This window comes from Salmo trutta, chromosome 18 (assembly GCF_901001165.1).
Source record: "Salmo trutta chromosome 18, fSalTru1.1, whole genome shotgun sequence".
Lineage (NCBI taxonomy): Eukaryota > Metazoa > Chordata > Actinopteri > Salmoniformes > Salmonidae > Salmo > Salmo trutta.
Window position 1 is genome coordinate 53,535,272 of NC_042974.1, and position 18,910 is coordinate 53,554,181.

Below are 18,910 nucleotides of genomic sequence, written 5' to 3' on the forward strand. Positions count from 1 at the left end.
ACTTACTTCGGTCATCATGAAGTGCTTCGAGAGGCTAGTCAAAGACCATATCACATCCTCCCTTCCCGACACACTCAACCCGCTCCAATTTGCCTACCACCCTGACAGATCCACGGACAACACAATCGCCATTGCACTGCGCACTGCTCTTAGCCACCTGGACAAAAGGAATGCATATGTGAGAGTGCTGTTCATCGACTACATCTCAGCCTTCAATACCATAGTGCCCTATAAGCTCATTACAAAACTCACAGTCCTGGGTCTGAACTCCTCCCCATGCAACTGGGTCCTGGGCCACCCCTAGTTGGTGAAGGTAGGCAACATTACCGGGGACCCCACAAGAATGCGTCCTCAGTCCCCTCCTGTATTCCCTGTATACCCACAACTGCGTGACCTCACACAGTTCCAACTCCATCATCAAGTTCTGTCGACACAACAGTGGTAGGCCTGTTTACCAACAACAACGAGACAGCCTACAGGGAAGAGGTAGGCACTCTGACGGCATGGTGCCAGGTAAACAACCTCTCCCTCAATGTTAGCAAAACAAATGAGCTGATTATGGACTTCAGGAGGAACCAGGCTGGACACGCCCCCATCCTCATCAACAGTGCCGCCATGGAGACGGTCAATAACTTCAAAGTCCTTGGTGTACACAGCTCAGAGAAGCTGGAATTGTCTAACCACATGGACACCGTGGTGAAGAAGGCACGACAGCAAATCTTCAACCTCAGGATGCTGAAGAAAGTCGGCCTGTCCCCGAGGGCCCTCACAGTGTTCTGTAGGAGCACCATCGAGAGCATACTGTCGGGTTGCATCACAGCCTGGTATTGCAACTCCACCACCACGGGCCGCAAGGAGCTTCAGAGGGTGATATGTGCAGTCAAACGCACCATTGGTTGCAAACTCCCTTCTCTACCGGACACCTACTACACCAGGTGTCGCTGGAAACCCAAGAAGATCATCAGATCACCCAGAGCCACCAAGCCATGCCCCGATCTCCCCGCTTGAATCAGTCAGCAGTACAGGAGCATCATGGCAAAAACTGGAAGACTGGCCAATAGTTTCTACCCTCAGACCATCAAGCTGCTGAATAGCCACCACCAGTCAGAAACCTGCTCCCCCCTCCCCCTGCTACTCCTCCTATGGACATTTCCCCCCCACACCCCATCAAACGTCACTTACCTTACATGCTGCTCTTCCTATGGACATTCCCCTCACCAACTGACCTTTATTCTGGCCCAACTCCAATGACATTCATCACTGTTGCAGTTGTTAATATGTATATTATTGATTTGTTTTTATTATACTTTCTTTTGTTTTTATTTCACTTGGCCCCCACATCCCCTTAATGCTCATGCTGCTCCCCCTATGGTCATTCCCCCCTACCCCCTAAACAGTGCTTACTCCGCCTCCACCCCAATGGACATTTATTTATTCATCAATGCTACAGTTAGGATGTATATAGTGCTATTTGTATTCATATTGTTGTTGTTTTTATTACCATTTTCATTATTTTATTTAACTTAGTCCTGCATGTTGAAGCTCGGGGCCTAAGATTTTCACTGTACCCTGCAATTCTCTATACATGTGACCAATAAACACTCTGAATCTCTGAATCAGAACCTTAACCTTTGTGTGTAGGCTGAAAACAAATATACCATATTAATATTTTTCAATGTGTTTATCCAAACTGTGTCCAATGTGGTGTGTGATATGTTGTCCAAGTGTACCATGTTTGAGGTAATTTCGCAGACACTTTCATTCAAAGTCTGTGTCCAATATGCTGTCAACTGTGGTGTCCAATACGGTGTCCAATGATGGTGGACTCAAATTAGGATATTTTTTAATTTTTTACATTTTTTTATTTCACATTTATTTAACCAGGTAGGCAAGTTGAGAACAAGTTTCATTTACAATTGCGACCTGGCCAAGATAAAGCAAAGCAGTTCGACAACATACAAAAACACAGAGTTACACATGGAGTAAAACAACATACAATCAATGATACAGTAGACAAAAATAAGACTATATACAATGTGAGCAAATGAGGTGAGTTAAGGGAGGTAAAGGCAAAAAAGGCCATGGTGGCAAAGTAAATAAAGTATAGCAAGTAAAACACTGGAATGGTAGATTTATAATTTGAAGAAAGTTCAAAGTTAAAATATAAATAATATGGTGCAAAGGAGCAAAATAATAAATAAATACAGTAGGGGAAGAGGTAGTAGTTTGGGCTAAATTATAGATGGGCTATGTACAGTTGCAGTGATCTGGGAGCTGCTCTGATAGCTGGTGCTTAAAGCTAGTGAGGGAGATAAGTGTTTCCAGTTTCAGAGATTTTTGTAGTTCGTTCCAGTCATTGGCAGCAGAGAACTGGAAGGAGAGACGACCAAAGGAGGAGTTGGCTTTAGGGGTGACCAGAGAGATATACCTGCTGGAGCGCGTGCTACAGGTGGGTGCTGCTATGGTGACCAGTGAGCGGAGATAAGGGGGGACTTTACCTAGCAGGGTCTTGTAGATGACCTGGAGCCAATGTGTTTGGCGATGATTATGAAGCGAAGGCCAGCCAACGAGAGCGTACAGGTCGCAGTGGTGGGTAGTATATGGGGCTTTGGTGACAAAATGGATGGCACTGTGATAGACTGCATCCAGCTTGTTGAGTAGGGTATTGGAGGCTATTTTGTAAATGACATCGCCGAAGTCGAGGATTGGTAGGATGGTCAGTTTTACGAGGGTATGTTTGGCAGCATGAGTGAAGGATGCTTTGTTGCGAAATAGGAAGCCAATTCTAGATTTAACTTTGGATTGGAGATGATTGATGTGAGTCTGGAAGGAGAGTTTACAGTCTAACCAGACACCTAGGTATTTGTAGTTGTCCACAAATTCTAAGTCAGAACCGTCCAGAGAAGTGATGCTGGATATAATTAACATATAAGATATAAGATAAGATATAATTAACATAGACAAAGATTGTATCCGTATGACCTCTTTGCATGTGTTACAGTGAGTTGTGATGTAATACAGTATGCTGACACCTTACATTTCATGGGAACACAGACATTTGCACACAGTAAAAAATCAATTTAACCAATTGCTTTATCAGCGTTATTCTGTGAGTTGAGTGGACTTCAAAAGAACAAGAATTTGAGCTAATGTGTTAAAGTTTGTTTACTCAACAAACTCTGCTCGAAGTGAACTGAATTTGAAAAAACGTGTGTAGTAAAATTACAAATTCATGTTTGCCTTTGGAAGGCAACACTGTAAAAAAGCCAACTCAACCAATTGCATAAAAGCCCTGTGTTTTACATATATTTCCACACTATGAGGTTGGAATAATACTGTGAAATTGTGACAACGATGATAATGCTCTTTAAATGTAAGGGCTGTTTGAAAAGACCCTCTGAAATTTCAGCCTGTTTAGTAGGATGGAGTTTTTGCCTGCCTGGTGATGTCACCATGAGTTAATAGACCAATAAGAAAGAGAGTTTTCCAAACCTCTTTGCTAATAACAGCTAGTTTTCAGTTTTCCCCTCCCCACTTAGATCACTCCCAGACAGTCCTAGCAAAATTCTTGCTTGAGAAATTTCTCTTTTCTAAGAAGCTATTTTGGTTTCTTTATGAAAAGTTGAATTGAAAACAATCACAGTAAGGTACTTAATTGTAACCCAGAAATGATTTGATATTGAGATAAAACGGCTGCATTGGACTTTTAATCCGCATTAATATGCGAGTTGAGTGTAATTCATAAGGACAAGAGTTTTAGCTAATTTGTTCCAGTTTGTTTACTCAACAAACTCTGCTCGAAGTGAGCTGAACTTGAACAAGCTTGTTGAGTAAAATTACAAATTCATGTTTGCTCAAAACTACATCCATCATCATCATATTTCCCAGCATGCTGTATTGCAGGCTGATTTTCAGAATGGGTTCTTTCAATACCTGTGTTTTTGCATTTACATTGATTGGTTGATTAATCATATGCTACACAAACATAAATAACATACCATTTTCTAAATTAATCCAATGTGTTAGTAGATGGAAATATTGCACCCATTACTGAGAAGGTTGTTCCAGTTCATATGATAACTTAATTTTCCCTGGCAGTCATTCTCAATGTATGTTTCAGGGCCTGGATTTACAAAACCATCTTAAGTAGAAATGTTTTTTGTAAGTGCTGTTTTTTCCTAAAGTTAATGCTACTCCTCAATTTAGTTGTTGGAAATGATCTCAAGTTTTTTTCATATGTTTATATTTAAGAAAAAGCAAAGAAATGGGGTTCTTGAGAATAATGTTTGAGGATTTCTTCTTGGAGATGTACTTAAGTTTAGGACAGGTAAACCCTTTTCTTCTGCAGACTGGTGTCAGTAGGTGAGCGTTTAAAAAATACATAACTAAAAACATCAATGTAAACCTTCATTTGAAAAACTTTTAATTACAAATTTGACTAAATAATGAATATTATAATAATAATTGTTGAAATGGTCATAAAATCAAATGATGACAAAGCTGAATGTATTGATTATAAATGTTTATTAAATTACAATAGTCAAACAAAACAGCAATAGTCAAAAATAATGATAATCAAACAGGAATATTTTGTGATTCAAAGCTTACTATGATATTGTAATTAAAGGATGGAAGTTATTTGGGTAGTTGCTAGAGAGGGGGAGAGAGAGAGGGAGAACCCACAGAGACACCTCAGAGATCAGACGGATCCTCTACATGTCCCTGAGCATGTTCTACTGAGGCAATATCGACTACCACGACACTCTATTATGTACTTGGCTGACCTTCTAAATGAAAACTTCAAAAGTAAGACCATGAGATCATGACCTTTTTCAATCATCCTAGAAATCATGATAGCCCTGAGATTCCTAGCATCGGGATCCTTTCAAGCCTTGCTTGCAGGGACAGTGGGAGTTAGAAAGTCATCTGTGAGTCAGGTGGTTAGGGCAGGTAGGATGCACTGTGTCATCATGTGCAAAGAGTTATCAAGTTCCCATCAACTGTAGCTGAACAAATAAGCACCAAACAAGCGCTTTTTGAGGTAGCTAAATTCCCCAATGTCCTTGGTGCAGTGGATGGGACCCATGTGGCAATAAAGGTCAGTGACGATGACAAGCTTCTGTCAAAACATGTCTACATAAGTAGTTTGCACTCCACCAAAATGTATTATTTCAGCAGGCCTTATAAGTAGCTGATGTAGTCTTACCATTTCTCCTGATAGGGTCCACGTGATGAGGAGGAAATGTATGTTAATCGAAAGAACTTCCACTCTATCAATGTGCAACTAGTCTGCAATGCCACACTAGCCTTCACAAATGTTTTTGACAAATGGCCCAGGAGCACACATGACTCCTTCATTGTATCAAATTCAGCCCTGGGAGTTTGAGGAAGGTCACATTGCAAATTTTTTTATATATTTTTTTTTATTTAACCAGGCAAGTCAGATAAGAACAAATTCGTATTTACAATGACGGCCTAGACCGGCCAAATCCAGATGATGCTGGGCCAATTGTCCCTTTGGGACACCCAATCACAGCCAGTTATGATACAGCCTGGAATCAAACCAGGGTGTCTGTAGTAATGCCTCCAGCACTGAGCTGCAGTGCCTTAGACCGCTGCGCCACTCGGGAGCCCCCAAATGGCTGGCTATTAGGTGAAGAAATCTTGAAATCACTAACCCTTTCCTTCCTTTACCTGTTTCCTGTGTAATTGTTTTGTAGTCCACAGCATACTTAAAACAGTGTTGCTTTTTATGATATCAATTTACTACTTTGTATGTTTGGGGTTTCAAGTGATCAATCAATTAATCAAATGTATTTATAAAGCCCTTCTTACATCAGCTGATGTCACAAAGTGCTGTACAGAAACCCAGCCTAAAACCCCAAACAGCAAGCAATGCGGGTGTAGAAGCACGGTGGCTAGGAAAAATTTCCTAGAAAGGCCGGAACCTAGAAAGAAACCTAGAGAGGAACCAGGCTATGAGGGGTGGCCAGTCCTCTTCTGGTTGTGCCGGGTGGAGATTATAACGGAACATGGCCAATATGTTCAAATGTTCATAGATGACCATCAGGGTCAAATAATACTAATCACAGTGGTTGCATGGGGTGCAACAGGTCAGCACCTCAGGAGTAAATGTTAGTTGGCTTTTCATAGCCGATCATTCAGGGTATCTCTACCACTCTTGCTGTCTGTAGAGAGTTGAAAACAGCAGGTCTGGGACAAGGTAGCACATTCGGCGAACAGATCAGTGTTCCATAGCCGCAGACAGAACAGTTGAAACTGCAGCAGCAGCACGACCAGGTGGACTGGGGACAGCAAGGAGTCATCAGGCCAGGTAGTCCTGAGGCATGGTCCTAGGACTCAGGTCCTCCGAGAGAAAGAAAGAATGAAAGAAAGAGAGAGAGAGGGAGAGAAAAAGACAGAGAGAGAATTAGAGAGAGCATACTTAAATTCACACAGGACATCAGATAAGACAGGAGAAATACTCCAGAAATAACAGACTGACCCTAGCCCCCCGACACAAACTATTGCAGCATAAATACTGGAGGCTGAGACAGGAGGGGTCGGGAGACACTGTGGCCCCGTCCGACGATACCCCCGAACAGGGCCAAACAGGCAGGATATAACCCCACCCACTTTGCCAAAGCACAGCCCCCACACCACTAGAGGGATACCTTCAATTACCAACGTACTATCTTGAGACAAGGCCAGGTAAAGCCCACAAAGATCTCCCCAACGGCACGAACCCAAGGGGGGGCGCCAACCTGGACAGGAAGATAGTGGCTATGGACAAAAAACGTGGCTCATGACACCAATCCTACACACTAACAACGATGCAGAAGAGATCTACAACCATGCTCAGATGAAAATTAGGAGTTTAGTAGAGAGATCTTCCCTGTGGCTCAGTTGGTAGAGCATGGTGTTTGCAACGCCAGCATGGTGTGTGCAACGCCAGGGTTGTGGGTTTGATTCCCATGGGGGGCCAGTACAAAAAAAATACAAATAAAAATCCATGAAATGTATGCATTCACTACTGTAAGTCGTTCTGGATAAGAGTGTCTGCTAAAATGTAAATCTATTGGATTCCCAAAATCCAGATACAGATGCATTGACTGCTCTGGGGGTGTTATTTCATACAGACCAGAAAAAACATGCAAGATCATAACCTCAGCATGTATTGAGCACTACATCTGCATACAAAACAGGATGCCACATCCCAATACACCTGACATTCCACTAGCTGTACCTGATCAGGATGTTGCTGCTGACCACAATGCCACTGGTAGATGCAGTGATGGCCTACAAACAAGAAATTACCTCATAAGGAGGAGATTCACATGACAAAAAGGTTTGTATGATATTGAAACAGAGTTATTTTAGGATATTAATCTTCGAGTCTTCTTCGCTTCTCCATGGCAAACTTCTTCTCCAGGGCTAATCTCTCGCCTTCCACCTTTAGCAGCTCCTCCTGCACCCTGCGCAGGGCTGTGACCTACCCCAGGAGCATCCTCTGGACAGCCACCATCTCCTCCACACCACCAAGCCTCCTTGCCCGGGGTGGTACTGGCTTGTACATTAGGGTGTCATGATGGATAAGGATCCGAGACAGGCGCATCTCTTCTGTGTCTTCAAGTGATATCTGTTGAGAAAATACATTGAATCTGTTATGGAAATTATATGTGTTGTAGTCCTATTATAGAAGAATAATAAACTTGTGAAATTAGAAATCAAACAAACACCTACCTCTGCTTGTTCTTCTGTCATATGATCATGATGATCCATGGCACCCACATCTGAGCACAGATGTGGATGAGGTCCAGTGTTATTTCTGGAAGGTCAGACACATCATGTCAGCATGACAACAACGTTTCAAGAACTGTAGGCTTGATATGATGAGAGAAGTAACAAGTGTAACGTTAGCTGCATGACTGGATACTTTTGTAACCATTAACATTTTCTTGTGCCGCAGACAGTTAGCTACCGGACATTTAAATACAGCAAGAAAACTAATTAAAGTGCATTATCTGGCTAGCTAGTAATTGACAATATATTACAAAATCTAGAAGTGTTAAATAGCTAGAGTTAACTTGTCAATTTGCAAAGAAGAACTTGGCTAACTTAGCTAACGTTGACGCCGTTAGCTATGTTGGCTAATTAGCTAATGTTGTTACGCGCTAGCTAGCTAACTTACTGGTCGCGCAGTCCGAGTCCACAGTCCCTCTACCGCGTTCTCTCCTGTCAAACCCTTCTCCTACAGCTGGTCCACATGAATGGTCGATACCCCCCTCCAGTCTTCTTTAACTCTCTGCTTCTCTCAGGTCCTTTCTTCTTAGCAGCTGACTTGATGTCGGAACACTTATTTTTTATGGTGTCACTGTCCCTTCAAAGACAGACTTGGCCATTCTCGCCCATCCTCCCCAATAGCAACCTTTTCCTGGCTGCTATTTCCTCCACCATCACTTCAAGCTCTTGGTTGCTGAAGTTTTTATTGCGCTTTACTTATTTATCCATTTTGTTTTTGATATAGCTAGTCTGATGGCTAAGATGTGTGAAAAAAGTTTTTTATGTTTGTATAAAGGGTTCGCGAACCAACAAAAAATGTTTTATTCTCGAGACATAAAGCAGACAAATAAATGTAATAAAATGGAAATATCAACACTTTATTATAGTGGCCCAAATCCTATCATCCCTGTCACACAGGCTCATTTATTGGTTTCAAGCACATCACTAATGTCAATGCCACATAAGAAGATATTTACGAAGTTCTTAAGAAAGATATTTACGAAGTTCCTAAGAAAACTATGAATTCCTAAGAACAATTTGAGGAATAGCCGTTAAGAAGTATCTTATGAACTTCTTTTTTTTTCTTTAAGAAGCTTCTTACGTTTTTACGGAAGTGGTGTTTTGTGAATCCGGGCCCAGTTGATTAAAAGTTACAGTTGTTGGATATCCTCATTCTGGCTGGATTCCAACAGGAATTACACATCACTTTGATAAAGTGGCTTGCTGTGGCCTCTAAACCAGGAGTTTCAGACCACTGTGTTAGGGTGTAACTAGGACTTCAAATAAATGCCTTACAGTCCTTTCAAAAAGTATTCACACCCCTTGACTTTTTCCACATTTTGTTGTGTTACAGACTGAATTTAAAAGAAATTACATTTAGATTTTTTTTGTCACTGGCCTACCACATAATGTCAAATTGGAAATATGTTTTCTGAGATTTTTACAAATTAAATAAAAATGAAAAGCTTAAATGTCTTGAGTCAATAAGTATTCAACCCTGTTGTTATGGAAAGCCTAAATAAGTTCAGGAGTAAATATTTGCTTAACAAGTCACAAAATAAGTTGCATGTACTCTGTGTGCAATAATACTGTTTAACATTAGTTTTGAATGACTACATCATCTCCGTACCGAACAAATATAATTAACTGTAAGGTCTCTCAGTCGAGCAGTGAATTTCAAACACAGATTTAACCACAAAGACGAGGGAGGAATTCCAATGCCTCGCAAAGAAGGGCACCTATTGGTAGATTGGTATAAAATAACAAGCAGGCATTGAATATCTCTTGGAGCATGGTGAAGTTATTACTTTGGATGATGTATCAATACACCCAGTCGCTACAAAGATACAGGTGACCTTCCTAACTCGGTTGCTGGACAGGAAGGAAACCACTCAGGGATTTTACCATGAGGCCAATGGTGACTTTGAAACACTTACAGAGTTCGATTGCTGTGAGAAGAAGAAAACTGAGGATGGATCAACAACGTTTTAGTTACTCCACAGCACTAACCTATTTGACAGAGTGAAAAGAAGGAAGCATGTACAGAATAAGAATATTCCAAAACATGCATCCTGTTTGCAAAAAGGCACTAAAGTAATACTGCAGAAATGTAGCAAAGCAACACACTTTTACAATGTGGCAAGTAAATGTGTTATGCTTGTGGCAATCCCAATACCACACATTACTGAGTACCACTCTCCATATTTTTTCAAGCATAGTGGTGGCTGTGTCATGTTATGGATATGCTTGTACTCGTTAAGGACTGCAAAGTTTTTCGGGATAAAAATGAAAGGAGCAAAGCACAGGCAAAATCCTAAAGGAAAACTTGGTTCAGTCTGATTTCCACCATTTACATTTACATTTACGTCATTTAGCAGATGCTCTTATCCAGAGCGACTTACAAATTGGTGCATTCACCTTATGATATCCAGTGGAACAACCACTTTACAATAGTACATCTATATATTTTTTGGGGGGGAGGGTAGGGGGGAGGGTTAGAAGGATTACTTAATCCTATCCACCAGACACCGGAAGATGAATTCACCTTTCAGCAGGACAATAACCTAAAAACACAAGGCCAAATCTACACTGGAGTTGATTATTAAGAAGACATTGAATGTTCCTAAGTGGCCAAGTTACAGTTTTGAATTAAATCTGCTTGAAAATCTATGGCAAGAACTGAAAATTGTTGTCTAGCAATGATCAACAACCAATTTGACAGAGATTGAAGAATTTTCTAAAGAATAATTGGCAAATGTTGCAAAATCCAGGTGTGGAAAGCTCTTAGAGACTTACCCAGAAAGACTCGCAGCTGTAATCGCTGCCAAACGTGTATCTAACATGTATTGACTCATGAGTTTGAATACTTATCTTATCAAGAGGTGTGTTTTTTCAACAAAAATCTTTTTTTTTACAAACATCTGAATTTTTCTTCCACATCACATCACATCATCAGAGTAATTTGTGTGGATTGTTGACAAGAAATGACAACTAAATCAATTAATCCAACTTTGTAACACAATAGATTTGGAAATAGTAATGGGGTGTGAATACTTTCTGGTCAGAAAGAGATTACATTTAATGATGCAATCTTTACTTTGGACACACTTGGTGAAGGCTACAGTTTTGAAAATTGTAGAGTAGAACAACCATGTCTCCATCGCTAACAAATACAGTCATGGATGGTAACTCCTATTTAATTGAAAGGCAAGGTACACTGGGAAATATGCAAATAAGGTAGAATAAATTCTCAAGTTGAATTACATGTTCAATCAATCTAAAATGAAAAGTTAAGTGAACATACAATTCAACTTGAGAATGTATCTTGGTTCAGCTTCATGCCCAAATGTTGAGCAAACTCGCAGTCCTATTGCAGCAGGTTGCCTTACAATTGTACATTGAATCAACATCCTTTCTGTTAATGTTGTTGTGAGAGATATTAAGGCTTCAGTGACCAGAATACACATAGTCACTTCTGATTCCTAGTAACATAAGCTTATCCAGGAATGGTGTTGCTTTTCCCATTGACGTCATATTGTTGTCCACTAGGGTTGAGGAGTAACTTATTTCATGTAATCAGTTACATGTAATCTGATTACAAAACAACTGTAACTGTAATCAGTTACATTACCAGCAAAAATATTGTAATCAGATTACAGATACTTTTGAAAAACTAGATCATTATTTTATAGATCACTTTTATGTTATGTTTTCTCAAATACATTTTATTCAGCATTGAAAATAGGCGCAAGTTTAAGTTTGTTCCAACTGAGTGAGTCTGACCACAAGTCAGAGACCGCTATTGCTTTGGCCCAGGCATGCTGAGATAAAATTATGATTAAAAGCATCACTCATCCCATTCTTTTCAGTTATGATGCCATATTTAGAAGGATCACCAGCAGAGTCTGAGATAGAGCTTAAAAAGTAGCTTGATTTAGCTTTCTTAATTGAGATAGTAAATCTGTTTCTCAATTGTCTGAAAGATTGCCAGTCCACAACAGAGTCAGTTTTCCTTACTTTGGCCCAGGCCTGAGCAAGGAATGAGCTCAGATAGCTGAAGCTCAGATAGCTAAATAGCCCTGAAGAAAACCAAAGGTTTGATCTATCTTTGCCTTTGAATTGTTTAAAAGTGTCTTGTTTATCTGCCAGAGGAATAAATAATGGAGAACACATTTTCTAGAGCCAAGTCAGAGTCAGGAATACAGGAGATGGTGGCTAAATCATAGTAGAACACATTTTAAAATGTATCTTCTTAATTAAACGAGGATTCGTATTTTGCTGTTTGGTATCTATAATACATGCTATGGGACAATGATCACTGAGATAGTATGCAAATACTCCACTAGACAAATATTTTTGGGGATTACTAGTAAGAATAAAATCAATCAACGAGGATTTCTACAAAAGTTTTTTTTCTTCACATTTAGCCGTATGGGTTTTGAGATCAACTGAGAGATTAAAATCAATGCACATAGTCTTAAATTGATCTGAGGCCGGGGATAGCCAATCCAGATTCAAATCGACCTAAAATGACGAATTCCGAGGACAGAAAAGCTGTTAAACACTCGGAAATAGCACCAATAGCATCCGCCATGGCAGAAGGTCTGCAGTAAATCCCAGCAATGTGTATTCTGGTTTATGGATACATCCACAACCAGGAGCTCAGATTTCTTGGGAAAAAAACTATTTCAAGATTGGGATGCCATGAAATTTGATTTTACATACAGTACCAGTCAAAAGTGAATGGGTTTTTCTTAATTTTTTACTATTTTCTACATTGTAGAATAAAAGTGAAGACATCAAAACTATGAAATAACACATATGGAATCATGCAGTAACCAATAAGTGTTAAACAAATCAAAATATATTTTATATTTGAGATTCTTCAAAGTAGCCACCCTTTGCCTTTATTACAGCTTTGCACACTCTTGGCATTCTCTCAACCAGCTTCATGAGGTAGTCACCTGGAATGCATTTCAATTAACAGGTATGCCTTGTTAAAAGTTAATTTGTGTAATTTATTTCCTTCTTAATGTGTTGGAGCCAATCAGTTGTGACAAGGTAAGGGTGGTATACAGAAGATAGCCCTATTTGGTAAAAGACCAAGTCCATATTATGGCAAGAACAGCTCAAATAAGGAAAGAGAAATGACAGTCCATTCATTACTTTAAGACATGAAGGTCAGTCAATCCAGAAAATGTCAAGAACTTTGAACATTTCTTCAAGTGCAGTCGCAAAAACCATCAAGCGCTGTGATGAAACTGGCTCTCATGAGGACCGCCACTGGAAGGAAGACCCAGAGTCACCTCTGCTGCAGAGGATAAATTCATTAGAGTTGTCAGCCTTAGAAATTGCACCCCAAATAAAAGCTTTAAAGAGTTCATGTAACACACACATCTCAACATCAACGGTTCAGAGGAGGCTGCGTGAATCAGACCTTCATGGTCGAATTGCTGCAAAGAAACGACTACTAAAGGACACCAATAATAATAAGAGACTTGTTGGGTGAAGAAACATGAGCAATGGACATTAGACCGGTGGAAATCTGCACTTTGGTCTGATGAGTCCAAATTTGAGATTTTTGGTTTCAACCGCCGTGTCTTTGTGAGACGCAGTAGGTGAACAGATGATCTCTGCACGTGTGTTTCCCACCATGAAGCATGGAGGAGGAGGTGTGATGGTGTGGGGGTGCTTTGTTGGTGACACTGTCAGTGATTTATTTAGAATTCAAGGCACACTTAACCAGCATGGCTACCACAGCATTCTGCAGCAATATGCCATCCCTTCTGGTTTGCGCATAGTGGGACTATCATTTGTTTTTCAACAGGACAATGACCCAACACACCTCCAAGCTGTGTAAGGGATTTTTCACCGAGAAGGAGAGTGATAGAGTGCTGTATCAGATGACCTGGCCTCCACAATCACCCCACCTCAACCCAATTGAGATAGTTTGCGTTGTGTTGGACCACAGAGTGAAGGAAAAGCAGCCAACAAGTGATCAGTATATGTGGGATCTCCTTCAAGACTGTTGGAAAAACTGGTTGAGAGAATGCCAAGAGTGTGTAAAGCTGTCATCAAGGTAATGGGTGGCTACTTTGAAGAATCTCAAATATAAGATATATTTTGATTTGTTTAACAATTTTTTGGTTACTACATGATTCCATATGTGTTATTTCATAGTTTTTTTTAATAGTTTTTTACAATGCAAAAAATAGTAAAAATAAAAGCTCTTGAATGAGTAGGTGTGTCCAAACTTTTGACTGGTACTGTATATGGTCACTCCTCCATCTTTCTGTAATCTGTCACATCTAAATATTTTATAATCATTCACTTCAATGTCTTTATCAGAGACAGAACCATTTAACCATGTTTCAGAGGCCAGAATGCCAGGACAAGAGTCCTCTACCCAAATTACAGTTGTGTAAATGTTTTTTTTTATCATAGCCCAAGCCCCACACGTGATTTAAAGTCAAATGGGATATTTAGCTCATTCCTATAAGTGCTGACAGGCATAGGGTCATCTGCAGCTATTTGATGAGAAAGTTTAAACTTTGCCAAGGTCCCTGGCCAACCACGTGAGAGCAGAGCAGGCTAAGCATTTGACAGACCTCCCTCAAGTCGCTGGATGCAGGGGCTCGGGCGGGAACTGGTGAGAGCAGTGTTGCCAGAGCTCAGTTCACCCAGATGAAACTCCCAGCTGGCGAAGTGCCAAACTCTCAGCATATGAGTGCTGATGATGTGAATGATAGTGTACATGGTGTGGACTGCAACATGTGGTCCACTAACCATCGACAGTGTTTGCCAGACCCTAGGGTAATGGTTATTGCTGTGTAGAGATGGGCTAAGTTGAGGTGGGACTGGTCTGGTAGAGCTGTGCTAAGATGGCCCGGATCTAGTTGAGCTGTGCTGTGATGGGCCAGGTCAAGTTGAGCTGTGCTGTGATGGGCCGGATCTGGTAGAACTGTTCTGAGGCAGGCTGGGTCTGAGCTGTGCTGAGGCAGGCCTGATCTGGTAGAGCTGCGCTGAGGCGGGCCTGGTCTGGTAGAGCTGTGCTGAGGTGGGCCTGGTCTGGTATAGCTGTGCTAAGGTGGATCTGGTCTGGTAGCATGGGAGGAAGGTTGTAGGGGAAATTGAAGAGGGTGGTGTGGAGGGCAGTGTGGCCATTGAATGCTCCAAACTCTGCGTAGGACCTCTTTGACTGCGTACTGCTTGGGCATAGCTCAGTGTATCTGCATGCAGGTCCTGGGAGAGAAGTGGTGTGGAGAGCAGTGTTTGCTGGCTGTTCTCCAGTCTCTGTTAGGTGTCACCGGATGCCGTTCCAAAGGAGCATCTTATTTGTCTCTGGGAGTTGGTGGCTGGTTTGCTGCTCCTGTGGGGTGAGATGGACTGGCCACCTAGAGCAACATCCTTTAACGTCCTGGCAAAGGTGGAAACTGTACTCTTTGTACAGGTGTACATTGTCATAAAGACAGTCCAGATTGGAGGTAGGATGGTGGGCCAGGTGTACGTTGGGCCATAGCACACAGTCCCAAAGAGAGGCTGGCATTTACCCTCTGGATGGTGGCAGGGTGGAAATCTCTCCTCTGGAGCAAGGACCTTGTGAAGATGCTGGAGGAAACAGGTACAAAAGTATCTTTATCCACAGTAAAACGAGTCCTATATCGACATAACCTGAAAGGCCGCTCAGCAAGGAAGAAGCCACTGCTCCAAAACCGCCATAAAAAAGCCAGACTATGATTTGCAACTGCACAAGGGGACAAAGATCGTAATTTTTGGAGAAATGTCCTCTGGTCTGATGAAACAAAAATAGAACTGTTTGGCCATAATGATCGTTATGTCTGGAGGAAAAAGGGGGAGGCTTGCAAGCCGAAGAACACCATCCCAAACGTGAAGCACGTCGGTGGAAGCATCATGTTGTGGGGGTGCTTTGCTGCAGGAGGGACTGGTGCACTTCACAAAATAGATGGCATAATGAGGAAGAAAAATTATGTGGATATATTGAAGCAGCATCTCAAGACATCAGTCAGGAAGTTAAAGCTTGGTCGCAAATGGGTCTTCCAAATGGACAATGACACCAAGCATACTTCCAAACTTGTGGCAAAATGGCTTAAGAACAACAAAGTCAAGGTATTGGAGTGGCCATCACAAAGCCCTGACCTCATCCTATAGAAAATTTGTGGGCAGAACTGAAAAAGCGTGTGCGAGCAAGGAGGCCTACAAACCTGACTCAGTTACACCAGCTCTGCCAAGAGGAATGGGCCAAAATTCACCCAACTTATTGTGGGATGCTTGTGGAAGGCTACCTGAAATGTTTGACCCAAGTTCAACAATTTAAGGCAATGCTACCAAATACTAATTGAGTGTATGTAAACTTCAGACCCACTGGGAATGTGATGAAAGAAATACAAGCTAAAATAAATAATTCTCTACTATTATTCTGACATTTCACATTCTTAAAATAAAGTGGTTGATCATAACCAGCCTAAGACAGGGAATTTTTAGTAGGATTAAATGTCAGGAATTGTGAAAAACTGAGTTTAAATGTAGTTGGCTAAGGTGTATGTAAACTTCCGACTTCAACTGTATAATTTCTTACCCTTTAGTGTGTGTACCTTACTGTATGTATAACCCAATGGACATAGAACACAGACTAGATGAGTCTAGCGATGCTTTTCTTAATGCGCTGACCACAGAATTAAAAGGAACACTACTACATCTCTATGGCTCCCCTGACCTTGTGTTCACAGACACGGTTTGTTTTTCACATTGATCAGAATATTCCCTCTCACTTCCTCTGAGCCTATGGTCTGATCTCAAGTTGAGGTTTTTCCAATAAATCTATCCCTGCATCACACACCAGACAATATGGAGGAGACTCCTCTGGGCGTTAGAAAGAGAACGTAGTGCACAATATAGGGGATAGCGTGCCATTTGGGATGCGCACATTGTGTAACAGAGTCATTTGAACTTGACCTATGTGTGGGCGCTAACACAAAGAACCACATCTACCTATTTAATCTACCCACCCTTACATAATATATCAAGTCTTTGTTATAACCACATTCCTGTACATACATCACAGAATGGGTTTCATAACCCTACATTGTTTTCATCACAGAATGGGTTTCGTAAGCCTACAACCATTCCGTGACCCTACATTGTTGAGGTAGGATTGTCCTAGAAAATATCCTGTTCTCCTTCTTCTCTGCCAATCAAAGAAAATATAGCTTTTCCTCCTCCTGAGCCAGCAGCATTCAACAACACTTGATAGAGATAGTTTAGACATGTGTGGGGGAGCCCTTCCCTAGCTATTTAGCGCTTGGAGGTTATCAAGGTCAACCTTCTGTAGTTGGAATCAGACATAAATCACATTCAGCCACCCTGACGCCCACTTACAGGAGAGAGAGCGAGAGCATGAGACAGAGAATAGGGGCTATCACAATGGAAGGTTTGCGTTGATTAGCTTTAGTTTTCATGGTTGCAAGACTGAGGAGGCAGCAGTCGGTTTATGCCACGATGGCATGGGGCCAAGGCTTGAGGGTAGGCAGCTCATACACATGTGCTTACTGACAGACTTCAACAGATGCACAACACATTCAAAGCATACCCTCCTCTCAGTCTATCCCTATCCATTACAGCCCTAGGATTATAGCCCTGTATAGGGTGTTGCCAGCACCAGCAGTGGTCATCATAACAGACCTGAATAACCCATCCCAGATATACAGACCTGAATAGCCCATCCCAGATATACAGACCTGAATAGCCCATCCCAGATATAGAGACCTGAATAACCCATCCCAGATATACAGACCTGAATAGCCCATCCCAGATATACAGAGCTGAATAGCCCATCCCAGATATACAGACCTGAATAGCCCATCCCAGATATAGAGACCTGAATAACCCATCCCAGATATACAGACCTGAATAGCCCATCCCAGATATACAGACCTGAATAGCCCATCCCAGATATAGAGACCTGAATAACCCATCCCAGATATACAGACCTGAATAGCCCATCCCAGATATACAGACCTGAATAGCCCATCCCAGATATAGAGACCTGAATAACCCATCCCAGATATACAGACCTGAATAGCCCATCCCAGATATACAGAGCTTAATAGCCCATCCCAGATATACAGACCTGAATAGCCCATCCCAGATATAGAGACCTGAATAACCCATCCCAGATATACAGACCTGAATAGCCCATCCCAGATATACAGACCTGAATAGCCCATCCCAGATATAGAGACCTGAATAACCCATCCCAGATATGCAGACCTGAATAGCCCATCCCAGATATACAGAGCTGAATAGCCCATTCCAGAGAGTGGAATCGCTCCAACTAACACTGGCCAGGATAACAGATAAACATCTGCAATGATAACTTAGTAAGATAGTATGATGTTTGATTTGTACAGTATTATGCAAGCTCTATAACAAGGCACAAGTGGATATTCTGGACCACTTTAGGGCTCTCTTATGTTGTCAAAATTCAACCAGGGAGAGAACTCTAGATAGATATACTGTCTTACTTTTGGCCTCTCTTGTGTTGCCATAATACAACCAGGGAGAGAACTATGGATACATACTGTATACTGTATCTTTCAAATAAAATAATAAAAAAATAGATTATACAACAAACATAAATTAATTATTTCCATCCCCTTTGATGACTGGTATCGTTCCATCGATCTAATGTCAGTCAGTGTAACTGGGTACAATATTACCATGATCACACACATGATCTAATGACATGCTATTATGAAAATAAGCAGAACTGTTTTTGGGTGTCTCCCAATTCTCAGTCCACTGGTGTATCAGAATGTCTGAGTATTAGAAGTATAGGTGTTGTCAGACACCTATCAAATAATGGCATCATAGTAAACTATTTAGCCCAAATAATTATTCTATCATTTTTGATTATGTGAACAGTTTATTTTGTCCTTTTCCACAACAACCTAACAAAACCAAATTGCCCATGGAGTGGCCAGCTACTCTATAACACCTGATTTATCTCCTCTAACACACAACGGGCCTTTGTGGGAGCTTTGTGGTTTAGTACACGCTCTTATCCAGAGTGACTTACAGTAGTGAGTATATACATATTTGTACTTTTTCC

The 18,910-nt window shown here is 41.2% G+C and overlaps 1 long non-coding RNA gene across 1 annotated transcript; it reads right to left on the bottom strand.

The window, feature by feature from the left end:
* Positions 1–7,018: 7,018 nt before the first annotated feature.
* On the bottom strand, positions 7,019–8,789 carry LOC115152651 (uncharacterized). Its single transcript, XR_003867551.1, has 3 exons — positions 8,192–8,789; positions 7,744–7,828; positions 7,019–7,639 (listed from the first exon to the last, which is right to left on the bottom strand). It is a non-coding gene; the product is annotated as an uncharacterized LOC115152651 (long non-coding RNA).
* Between the last annotated feature and the right edge of the window lie 10,121 nt (positions 8,790–18,910).